The sequence below is a fragment of the Oncorhynchus masou genome, unplaced genomic scaffold, assembly GCF_036934945.1.
Source record: "Oncorhynchus masou masou isolate Uvic2021 unplaced genomic scaffold, UVic_Omas_1.1 unplaced_scaffold_1082, whole genome shotgun sequence".
Classification (NCBI taxonomy): Eukaryota; Metazoa; Chordata; class Actinopteri; order Salmoniformes; family Salmonidae; genus Oncorhynchus; species Oncorhynchus masou.
Window position 1 is genome coordinate 155,679 of NW_027000533.1, and position 12,950 is coordinate 168,628.

Below are 12,950 nucleotides of genomic sequence, written 5' to 3' on the forward strand. Positions count from 1 at the left end.
CAAACGAGCGATGGAGAGGTACCAGTATCACTGCCCAGCCATCCCGAGGTCATCGGGCCAGTCAATTTGGCATTCCTGCAAAATTTTTTGTGACTTTGCAAAAGTAAGGAACATTTGCAATATGTTTTAACAGTGAGTTACCATCACCAAAAGCGACATTCTGAAATCAACCCAAACGAGCCATGGAGAGGTACCAGTATCACTGCCCAGCCATCCCGAGGTCATCGGGCCAGTCAATTTGGCATTCCTGCAAAAATTTTCAGTGACTTTGCAAAAGTAAGGAACATTTGCAATATGTTTTAACAGTGAGGTACCATCACCAAAAGCGACATTCTGAAATCAACCCAAACGAGCGATGGAGAGGTACCAAAATCACTGCCCAGCCATCCTGAGGTCATCGGGCCAGTCAATTTGGCATTCCTGCATGATTTTTATGGCATGACAAATTGGTGATGATGACTGCCCAGTTAACCATATGGCAAATGCACAGTGACTTTGCAAAAGTGAGAAAACATGACCAAATGGACATTCTGAAATCAACACAAACAATGGCATGACCATAGTGTCCAGACTATGCCGAGTCCAACGAGGTGCCCCGCTTGACCGTAGCTCGCTCGGTCTGAGCGCGGCGACCATGAGAAAAATAGGCCCAATATGAAGCCTTCACCAGTACGTCATTTGATTTTGGGTGACAGCGGCGGAACCGTTAGGTTTAGAAAGACAATTCAACCACAGGACTGTTCCTAAGGTCCTCCTGATCTGTCCAAGCCTATCCTTGACCGTGTGACATTAACCCTTCACAGTCAAAAGAAGGTGTTTACATAAAAACAGTGTTCATTGACTTCTCTCCCCATAGGAATATATTGGCTGCTCCACTAAATACAACCTGGAGTCTATATGGGTTATGAATGTTGTATGAACCTGTCTTTGGTACCAGTCCATCAGACCACTATAAGGTCTACCTGTGTCGATTCTAAGCTTCCTGGACCAACCGGAAGTGGTCCAAATCGCCCTAAAAGTGTATACCCATACACTGCCTGCAATTTGATGGACATAGTGCATTGAACCCTGTGTAAATCAGTCAGTTTTCATGGTAAAGACTTAAAACTCAGGATTCTCTAATGGAATACCCCAATGAGGATGTATGTTGAGTTACAGCTTCCTGTGCCAACCGGAAGTTCCATAATTGGTCTCTCATGGGCTGTTTGGAGGGTTAAAAATATCAGATCTTTCCAAAACTTCATATATATGATTAGGCAACCCCCATGAACTGTAAATCAGTCATTTTTCCCATAAAAATTCAAAGGAAAACTAAATCACACAGATACACAACATGGATGGAGGGACGTATCATTGGGGTGCGTAGAGACTGACAGTGCCTCCAATAGTTAGCTTTGAATGATATCAAATTGACTGATGGACAGTGACTTGCAGGTGACTCTTGTCCATTAGCAATAATGTTTAAGCGGTGAGGTACCATCACCAAAAGCGACATTCTGAAATCAACCCAAACGAGCGATGGAGAGGTACCAGTATCACTGCCCAGACATCCCTATGTCATCGGGCCAGTCAATTTGGCATTCCTGCATGATTTTTATAGCATGACAAATTGGTGATGGTGACTGCCCAGTTAACCATATGGCAAATGCACAGTGACTTTGAAAGAGTGAGAAAAATCACCAAATGGACATTCTGAATCAACCCTAACGAGTGATGGAGAGGTACCAGAATCACTGCCAAGCCATCCCGAGTTCATCGGGCCAGTCAATTTGGCATTCCTGCAAAAATTTTCAGTGACTTTGCAAAAGTAAGGAACATTTGCAATATGTTTTAACAGTGAGGTACCATCACCAAAAGCGACATTCTGAAATCAACCCAAATGAGCCATGGAGAGGTACCAGTATCACTGCCCAGCCATCCTGAGGTCATCGGGCCAGTCAATTTGGCATTCCTGCACAAATTTTCAGTGACTTTGCAAAAGTAAGGAACATTTGCAATATGTTTTAACAGTGAGGTACCATCACCAAAAGCGACATTCTGAAATCAACCCAAATGAGCCATGGAGAGGTACCAGTATCACTGCCCAGCCATCCTGAGGTCATCGGGCCAGTCAATTTGGCATTCCTGCAAAATTTTCAGTGACTTTGCAAAAGTAAGGAACATTTGCAATATGTTTTAACAGTGAGGTACCATCACCAAAAGCGACATTCTGAAATCAACCCAAACGAGCCATGGAGAGGTACCAGTATCACTGCCCAGCCATCCCGAGGTCATCGGGCCAGTCAATTTGGCATTCCTGCAAAAATTTTCAGTGACTTTGCAAAAGTAAGGAACATTTGCAATATGTTTTAACAGTGAGGTACCATCACCAAAAGCGACATTCTGAAATCAACCCAAACGAGCCATGGAGAGGTACCAGTATCACTGCCCAGACATCCCTATGTCATCGGGCCAGTCAATTTGGCATTCCTGCATGATTTTTATGGCATGACAAATTGGTGATGGTGACTGCCCAGTTAACCATATGGCAAATGCACAGTGACTTTGCAAAAGTGAGAAAACATGACCAAATGGACATTCTGAAATCAACACAAACAATGGCATCACCATAGTGTCCAGACTATGCCGAGTCCAACGAGGTGCCCCGCTTGACCGTAGCTCGCTCGGTCTGAGCGCGCGACCATGAGAAAAATAGGCCCAATATGAAGCCTTCACCAGTACGTCATTTGATTTTGGGTGACAGCGGCGGAACCGTTAGGTTTAGAAAGACAATTCAACCACAGGACTGTTCCTAAGGTCCTCCTGATCTGTCCAAGCCTATCCTTGACCGTGTGACATTAACCCTTCACAGTCAAAAGAAGGTGTTTACATAAAAACAGTGTTCATTGACTTCTCTCCCCATAGGAATATATTGGCTGCTCCACTAAATACAACCTGGAGTCTATATGGGTTATGAATGTTGTATGAACCTGTCTTTGGTACCAGTCCATCAGACCACTATAAGGTCTACCTGTGTCGATTCTAAGCTTCCTGGACCAACCGGAAGTGGTCCAAATCGCCCTAAAAGTGTGTACCCATACACTGCCTGCAATTTGATGGACATAGTGCATTGAACCCTGTGTAAATCAGTCAGTGTTCATGGTAAAGACTTAAAACTCAGGATTCTCTAATGGAATAGCCCAATGAGGATGTATGTTGAGTTACAGCTTCCTGTGCCAACCGGAAGTGCCATAATTGGTCTCTCATGGGCTGTTTGGAGGGGTTAAAAATATCAGATCTTTCCAAAACTTCATATATATGATTAGGCAACCCCCATGAACTGTAAATCAGTCATTTTTCCCATAAAAATTCAAAGGAAAACTAAATCACACAGATACACAACATGGATGGAGGGACGTATCATTGGGGTGCGTAGAGACTGACAGTGCCTCCAATAGTTAGCTTTGAATGATATCCTGCAAAAATTGACTGATGGACAGTGACTTGCAGGTGACTCTTGTCCATTAGCAATATGTTTAAGCGGTGAGGTACCATCACCAAAAGCGACATTCTGAAATCAACCCAAACGAGCGATGGAGAGGTACCAGAATCACTGCCCAGCCATCCCGAGGTCATCGGGCCAGTCAATTTGGCATTCCTGCATGATTTTTATGGCATGACAAATTGGTGATGGTGACTGCCCAGTTAACCATATGGCAAATGCACAGTGACTTTGAAAGAGTGAGAAAAATCACCAAATGGACATTCTGAAATCAACCCAAACGAGCCATGGAGAGGTACCAGTATCACTGCCCAGCCATCCCGAGGTCATCGGGCCAGTCAATTTGGCATTCCTGCATGATTTTTATAGCATGACAAATTGGTGATGGTGACTGCCCAGTTAACCATATGGCAACTGCACAGTGACTTTGAAAGAGTGAGAAAAATCACCAAATGGACATTCTGAAATCAGCCCAAACGAGCGATGGAGAGGTACCAGAATCACTGCCCAGCCATCCCGAGGTCATCGGGCCAGTCAATTTGGCATTCCTGCAAAAATTTTCAGTGACTTTGCAAAAGTAAGGAACATTTGCAATATGTTTTAACAGTGAGGTACCATCACCAAAAGCGACATTCTGAAATCAACCCAAACGAGCCATGGAGAGGTACCAGAATCACTGCCCAGCCATCCCGAGGTCATCGGGCCAGTCAATTTGGCATTCCTGCAAAATTTTCAGTGACTTTGCAAAAGTAAGGAACATTTGCAATATGTTTTAACAGTGAGGTACCATCACCAAAAGCGACATTCTGAAATCAACCCAAACGAGCGATGGAGAGGTACCAAAATCACTGCCCAGCCATCCCTATGTCATCGGGCCAGTCAATTTGGCATTCCTGCATGATTTTTATGGCATGACAAATTGGTGATGGTGACTGCCCAGTTAACCATATGGCAAATGCACAGTGACTTTGCAAAAGTGAGAAAACATGACCAAATGGACATTCTGAAATCAACCAAACGAGTGATGGAGAGGTACCAGAATCACTGCCAAGCCATCCCGAGGTCATCGGGCCAGTCAATTTGGCATTCCTGCAAAAATTTTCAGTGACTTTGCAAAAGTAAGGAACATTTGCAATATGTTTTAACAGTGAGGTACCATCACCAAAAGCGACATTCTGAAATCAACCCAAACGAGCCATGGAGAGGTACCAGTATCACTGCCCAGCCATCCCGAGGTCATCGGGCCAGTCAATTTGGCATTCCTGCAAAAATTTTCAGTGACTTTGCAAAAGTAAGGAACATTTGCAATATGTTTTAACAGTGAGGTACCATCACCAAAAGCGACATTCTGAAATCAACCCAAACGAGCGATGGAGAGGTACCAAAATCACTGCCCAGCCATCCCTATGTCATCGGGCCAGTCAATTTGGCATTCCTGCATGATTTTTATGGAATGACAAATTGGTGATGGTGACTGCCCAGTTAACCATATGGCAAATGCACAGTGACTTTGCAAAAGTGAGAAAACATGACCAAATGGACATTCTGAAATCAACCAAACGAGTGATGGAGAGGTACCAGAATCACTGCCAAGCCATCCCGAGGTCATCGGGCCAGTCAATTTGGCATTCCTGCAAAAATTTTCAGTGACTTTGCAAAAGTAAGGAACATTTGCAATATGTTTTAACAGTGAGGTACCATCACCAAAAGCGACATTCTGAAATCAACCCAAACGAGCCATGGAGAGGTACCAGTATCACTGCCCAGCCATCCCGAGGTCATCGGGCCAGTCAATTTGGCATTCCTGCAAAAATTTTCAGTGACTTTGCAAAAGTAAGGAACATTTGCAATATGTTTTAACAGTGAGGTACCATCACCAAAAGCGACATTCTGAAATCAACCCAAACGAGCGATGGAGAGGTACCAAAATCACTGCCCAGCCATCCCGAGGTCATCGGGCCAGTCAATTTGGCATTCCTGCAAGAATTTTTTGTGACTTTGCAAAAGTAAGGAACATTTGCAATATGTTTAAGCGGTGAGGTACCATCACCAAAAGCGACATTCTGAAATCAGCCCAAACGAGCCATGAAGAGGTACCAGTATCACTGCCCAGCCATCCCTATGTCATCGGGCCAGTCAATTTGGCATTCCTGCATGATTTTTATAGCATGACAAATTGGTGATGGTGACTGCCCAGTTAACCATATGGCAAATGCACAGTGACTTTGAAAGAGTGAGAAAAATCACCAAATGGACATTCTGGAATCGACCATAACGAGTGATGGAGAGGTACCAGAATCACTGCCAAGCCATCCCGAGGTCATCGGGCCAGTCAATTTGGCATTCCTGCAAAAATTTTCAGTGACTTTGAAAAGTAAGGAACATTTGCAATATGTTTTAACAGTGAGGTACCATCACCAAAAGCGACATTCTGAAATCAACCCAAACGAGCGATGGAGAGGTACCAGAATCACTGCCCAGCCATCCCGAGTTCATCGGGCCAGTCAATTTGGCATTCCTGCATGATTTTTATGGCATGACAAATTGGTGATGGTGAATGCCCAGTTAACCATATGGCAAATGCACAGTGACTTTGCAAAAGTGAGAAAACATAAACAAATGGACATGATGAAATCAACACCACGAGTGATTGAAAGGAACAACAATCACTGCCCGGCCATCCCGAGTTCATCAGGCCAGTCAATTTTGCATTTCTGAAGGATTTTTGAGCATGTCAAATTTCTTATGACATTTGGCCCCCACAAAACATATGCCTTATGCACAAGCAAAAAAAAAAAAAAAACATTATAATAATAAAATATGACTAAAGTATGTTGATACAGTTCTTATACGTGTGTAACTGACACAAAATGCGAAAAAATTTCGAAAAACGGTCCAGAAAGCACTTTTTTAGGGGTGTGTGAAGTTTTTTATGAAATTTAATAATTTTTGACTTTTGACTTCTGACTTCCTATGAAATCATATTGCAGATGGACAAAACACATGCAATATGCGCAAGTAAAAAAAAAAAAAAAATTATGATAATAAAATATGACTAAAGTATGTTGATACAGTTCTTATACGTGTGTAACTGACACAAAATGCGAAAAAATTTCGAAAAACGGTCCAGAAAGCACTTTTTTAGGGGTGTGTGAAGTTTTTTATGAAATTTAAGAATTTTTGACTTTTGACTTCTGACTTCCTATGAAATCATATTGCAAATGGACAAAACATATGCAATATGCGCAAGTAAAAAAATTAAAAAAATTATGTTAATAAAATTGGACAAAAGTATTTTCATACAGTTCTTATACATGTGTAATTGTCAAAAAAAGCGAAAGAATTTCGAAAAACGGTCCAGAAAGCACTTTTTTAAGGGGTGATACGTTTTTTTCAAAAATTCGTTTTTTCAAAATTTGGCTTTTGGATGTTGACTTGGAGTCCAATACCAATATGAAAAACCATGGTGGAGTGCAATCGCCACCTGTTGGATTTTTGAAGTGTTACAACTGGCAATACCCATATGGCAATAGCAGTAAACTTTGCATGAATCAACGCCGCTTTGGGTGGTATTGGCCAATGTGTGCATGGTTCGGTCAATGCCAATAACTTGCCATTCATTTTTGTCCACTACGGGGGTGAAATCCCTTACATGGTTAAGGACCGCCCCCGACGCTCGGGTGAAGTCCCCAATGATGGCAAGAGACCTTGTCAAGCACGAGTCCTTGCATAACAACAAGGAAGTGTCGTCGGCGTACTGCGTCATCTTAACACGCAGCCCACCGCTTCCAGGGATCAACAGACCCTCCACCCCTGTGTCTGCCCTAATGGCAGCCCCCAGAGGCTCCATGTACAGAACGAAGAGGAGAGCCGAGAGTGGGCATCCCTGCCTGACCCCAGACGAGAGGTCAAAAACATCACCTAAATGACTGTTTACACTCACTCGGCACCCCGCTCCGACATACAAAGTACGGATCCATCCTATGTATTTCTCCCCAAAACCTAATCTACCTAACACCCTGAATAGAAAGGATCTATTCACGCGATCAAAGGCTTTCGCCTGATCTAGCGCTGCTACCATTAAAGGCATCCCTCTATCTTCAACCCAGGCGATGGAGTCCCTGATCAACTGTAGGTTCCATCTTATAGAACGGCCCTCTACCCCGCACGTCTGATCCTCGTGGACGACGTAGGGAAGGGCTGTGCGCAACCGGTCTGCTAAAACCTTTGCAAGAATCTTGTAATCTACGCACAGCATGGTCAACGGCCGCCAGTTGCCAAGGTCGGTTGCTTCCCCCTTCTTATAAAGAAGTGACAGCACACCGACTGCCATTGAACCCCCCGGGACCCCCGTCTCAAGGATGGCCTTCAAGACTTCGAGGACCACCGGTCCAAGTATACCCCAAAACTTGAGGTAAAACTCAGCCGGCAGCCCGTCCATCCCAGGCACCTTCCCTTTTCCCATCCTCCTAAGGGCGCTCTCAACCTCTTCTAGTGAGATCTGGGCCTCCATCACGTCTCTAATGTCCTCCGGCAATCGCCGGGACAAGTGTTCTAAAAACACGTTTCCCTGCTCTACATCTATCTCCCTTTCTTTAAAAAACCCTCGGAAATGATCAGTTGTCACCCTGACCATTTCCTCCGGTTTTCTAGCTATACTACCGTCTTCTTTTCTAATGCCATTCATTACTCTCCTACTCTGCCTGGCCCTAACCGACTTAAAGAACATAGCGGAACAAGTCTCATTATGCTCTAGAAAGCCGCTATGCGCACGCTCCAGGAAAGCTCGAGCCTTCAGCTCCTGCAGCTCCCTGAGTTGCGCCTTTAGGGCAGAGGATCTCTCCCAGTCAATCGACCCGCCGAGGTTGCCCGCCTCGTACTCGAGTTCGATTAACCTTTGGAGACGATCCACCTCCCTCCTTTCCTCCCTCTTTTTCCTTTTACAATAGCCTACTATAAAAGCCCTAATCCTCGCCTTAACTATATATCCCACCACTCCAACACCCCTCGCACATAGACCGGAGGCCGTCAAGCCTTCGAAAGAAACACAAAAATGCGTCGACGAAAGCCTGCTCCTCCAGTATATCCCGGTCTAGCTTCCAGTACCCCCTACCGAAGAGGCAGACTGGCGACCCCACCTGCAGAAACACCCCGTCGTGATCCGAGAAGAAGACAGGCAACAGCCGCCCAGACAACTGACCCAAAGACCTGGATAGAAAAATATAGTCGAGCCTCCGCGCAACCCCCCTGGAGTTGCGCCACGTAGGACCGACCATTACCGGAGTAGTATGCAGGCCACCATCAACCAGACCATGGCAAGCCATTAGCCCGGTGATGGCGCCTGCACTACTGTCACCACCTACTCCTAAATCTATATTAAAGTCCCCTCCTATCACCAAGTGCCTATTTGTAACACACAGGGGCGCCAGACAGTCCACCATCTCCCTCCTGTCCGACGCCACCTGTGGTCCATATACCCCAATTAATCTATACCTAACTCCTCTAAACTCTACATCTATCCCCATTACTCTACCCTGCACTATGACAAACGTGCTCTCTATCTTAATTTCCCTATTCCCACACAAAATCCCTACTCCAGTTGAGTGCACCCCTCCTATGCCCCAAAAAGATTCCCCCTTATCCCACTCCCTCCTAAACCTATTCACATCCCCACCATCCCTCAGGTGAACCTCCTGTAAAAAACAGAAATCAAAACCCACCCCTTCTAAATAACAAAATACCGCCCTCCTTTTAACAAAGTCCCTTAGTCCTCGAACATTTAAACTAAGAAAAGAAACAGCCATATTTTTTAACAATAATCAACAATCAAACCTAAAGCCCAAAGAAAAAACAGGAGACTCACCCGATGCTCCCCTGGTCCTTCTCTACCGGCGGGGACGTCCCCTCCTCTCCTGACGTCCCCCCGTTCTCCTCCATCTCTCCGACCCAGGATGCAGGCAAGGTGTTAGGTCTTGGAGTTTCCTGCATCCCGGGTCCCCCAACACTCTCCCTGTAGGCTGCCTGTCCGAGAGTAGGGGACCCCATCCCCTCAAACAGGATCTGGGATTCCCCCCCAGACAAGCAGCCCAGATCCATGCCCTGGATCTCACCCTCCACCACCGGACCAGGAGCTGAGGAGAAGAGAGAGGACAGACAAACACTACCCTCCCTCATCCCTCTCTTGGCTCTCCCCTCCCCATCTACACCCCCCTCCCCGTCAGCCGAGCCCCCGTTTAAGACCCGCTTCTTTTTTCCCTTTTTCGGTGTAGGAGGTAGCGGGGAGACACCGCCCCTCTTCCCCGCTAGCTCCTCCACCATTTCCCTCATCTCCTCCACCAGGAAACTTGACATACTATCCCCCACTCCCTCACCCCCCCCTCCCCCACAGGTCCCGCCACAGGCACCCCTCCCCCCCCAGGTCCTGCCACAGGCACCCCTCCCCCCCCCAGGTCCTGCCACAGGCACCCCTCCCCCCTCAGGTCCTGCCACAGACACCCCCTCCCTCCCCACAGGTCCTGCCACAGGCACCCCATCCCCTACCCCCACCACCCCCTCCCCTGTTGAGCCATCATGCCCTTCCACCGCCTTCTTCTGTCCTTCTCCCACGTCTCTTCTCTTCTTTTCTCCTTCCATTTTCGCTCCTTTCTCCACTTCATCCTTTCTCTTCTCCTCCGGTCCAGTCTTCTGAGCCCGAGATGGCCCTTCGTCCCCCCCTCTTCTTCCCCCATCCCCCGCTCCTGCTCCCCCACCAACTGCAGACGCGTACGACCTCTGGCGAGCCGGGCAATCGCGCCACAGGTGCTGAGTGGAGCCACACCCGTGGCACGCCTTCGGCTCGCCGCAGTCCTTGGCCTCGTGCTCCCCAGATCCACAGAACCTACACTTTCTAGTGCTGCACGAGGCCAGGATGTGTCCGTAGGCCATACAGCGCCTGCAGAAAGGGGGCTGACGCGCATAGTACAATGTCCCCCTATCAGCCCCCAGGGAGAACATAGCCGGGGGATGAAGGTACCCTCCCAATCCCCGTGGATCCTCCCTGAGGAGAGCTTGAAAACCTCTCCTCCCCGTCCAAAATCCCAAAGAGTCCTTGATGGGCCTTCCTGAGGAGACATTATCCATATATCTCCCCAGAAAGGCCCTTACCTCCTCGTCCTTTACATAGGGGTTATACATATTGACCGTGACGACCCGGAAATTATTCCTCGCCAAACTCTTCACCGTGTAGTGGCACATCGGCTTCGTTCCCGACACCTCCTTCACTCTTTTCAGGATCTCGTCATGCTTACTCTCTGTATAAAAGGCCGCATCAAAAGTTCCGTCCAAAGAGTTGCCTTGCAGGCAAAACACATCCTTTGTCGATAGCTTCAGCACTCCCATCAGGATTGTTCTCCCAAACAGTTCTCGTCCTAAAGGTTCTCCGTCCTTTTCGTTCCATGAAAACCTTACCGTATTAGCCAGTCCGATCCCTGGGACCGACCCACTTGATGAGGCCCTTGCCATCTCCGCAAGGAGACTGACACCGTCCTCCAGGAAAAAAGAAACCCCAAAAAAGGAGGGAAAATTACCGCACCAACAAAAATTTGAGAGATTTGATATTCTTAATCAAATAATCTTTACCGCCCTCCGACCTTCGGCTTTTAGCTAGGCGAGCTGTGGGACACCTCAGTGTCAGGCTTGATCCTAGCCAAAAGGCCGAGAAGCGATAACCCACAAATGGAACCCTGCAAACGCCGGGCCCCCGGGGGCCTCGACAGAACTCGGCGGGTTTGCAAAAGCCGTCTCCAACCCTTCCTTCCTCCCTCCCCAGCCAGTCAGTCAGTCGCTAATGCGTCTTTAAGTCACTATCCTGGCCCACCACCTCCTCTGTCAATTTCTCTTGAAACAAGATCCCGGGCTCTGCAAGAAGCAAAGCCACTCCAAAAATATGTTGAACTCGTGTAACTATTCCTCTCCACGGAAGTCTTTAGTAAAAGGCGAAAGGCTTGTGCGTAATGAAGAGAAACCAGAGTTGTATGGAAGCCAGAGGTCGGGGCCCGAGACGCACTCTGTGCACTCTCGGCCGGGTTCCCGCGGGTGCTCCCGGAACCCACTCTTCCGAGTTTGAGGGCTGTGGATAAAAAGAGGGTCACAGACACAGAGACGACACAGAGACGGCACAGAGACAGAGACAGAGAGACACAGAGAGAGACACAGAGACACAGAGAGACACACACACACACACACACACACACACACACACACACACACACACACACACACACACACACTATCCTGGCCCAAATTTTTATTTTTTTTTTTTTTTTTTTTTTTTTAACAAAAATGGCGGGAAACGGGGGACCCCATTGAAAAGCGCTTCGCCCTTCTTTCAGTTTGAATGTTTTTTTCCCTTCTCTTCTTCTGCTAGCTAGCTAGCTAGCTAGCTAATTAGCAACTAGCTAGCTAACTAGCAGCTAGCCAGCTGTTTACATAGCTTTGTGAGTTTGTACTTTTCCTTGACAACGGGAGAAGTAAGTGTTGCACCGTTCCCGGAGGTACTGCAATACCGGGTCGATGCGTGGAGCGGACGGAGCAAGCCCCATTTCCGACTCCCTGTTCAAAAAATCCATTTAATATAAGGTCCCCCGATGGGGGACGTATCAGATATTAAACTGATAAGAACAGATTTTTTTTTTTTTTACAAAAATAATTTATTACGTTCAATGCCATTCATACTTACAAATCATAATTCTCATTCATACTATATACAATACACCATCACCAAACACCCAAACAAAAACAAACCTCAGGGGAGCATCAACCCTCCCCGTCATACCTAACCAATACCTGACCGCTTCCCTATCTCCACGTCCCTAATCTATCCCCTTACTAATCTAACACTCCCAAACCTAATCCCCCCTTCCACCTCTCCCGTGCCGCATGCTGCCCCCACTTCCTCTCCTCCCTCTTCATCCTCCCCCTCACATCACTTTCCACCCTCCTTACTATCCCTTCCACCCCCCAATCTCTCCCTGTCTTAACTAAATTCTGCCTGGCTTCCCACAGTCCCTTTTTAAAGAGACTCATGAGAAGCCAGAGCAGAAACCTGTCCCTATCGGTTCCTCTCGCTCTCCCTACGCCTCTCTCTAACCTAGCCCAAGTTACTACAAAGTCACTCCTAACCAAACCTATCAACACCCGTGCCCTAGCCCATACCACTCCGGCAAAGGCACAGTCCCAAAATGCATGACGCACAGTCTCCTCCCTGCCACAAGCGGATCTTGGGCAGGTGGGGGATCGCGCCAAGCTATGCCGGTACATAATAGCACGTACCGGCAAGCACTTGTGGAGGCTCAACCAATTCAGGTCCTTGAGCCTGTTGTCCAGGCCCCGCCCTGCACCCCCCCCAGACCACTGACGAGATGCCCGCTACAGGCGCAGGACTCCCTGCCTGTCTGACCTCCTCGTACAGGTGCCTGTGATCTAAACCTAC

The 12,950-nt window shown here is 47.3% G+C and overlaps 1 non-coding gene and 1 pseudogene across 1 annotated transcript; both read right to left on the minus strand.

Moving 5' to 3' along the window:
• Window positions 1–11,373: 11,373 nt before the first annotated feature.
• LOC135529056 (U5 spliceosomal RNA) lies at window positions 11,374–11,492 on the minus strand. Its single transcript, XR_010453641.1, has one exon. It is a non-coding gene; the product is annotated as a U5 spliceosomal RNA (small nuclear RNA).
• A 498-nt stretch (window positions 11,493–11,990) lies between these two features.
• On the minus strand, window positions 11,991–12,168 carry LOC135529034 (U2 spliceosomal RNA; annotated as a pseudogene).
• Window positions 12,169–12,950: the final 782 nt, after the last annotated feature.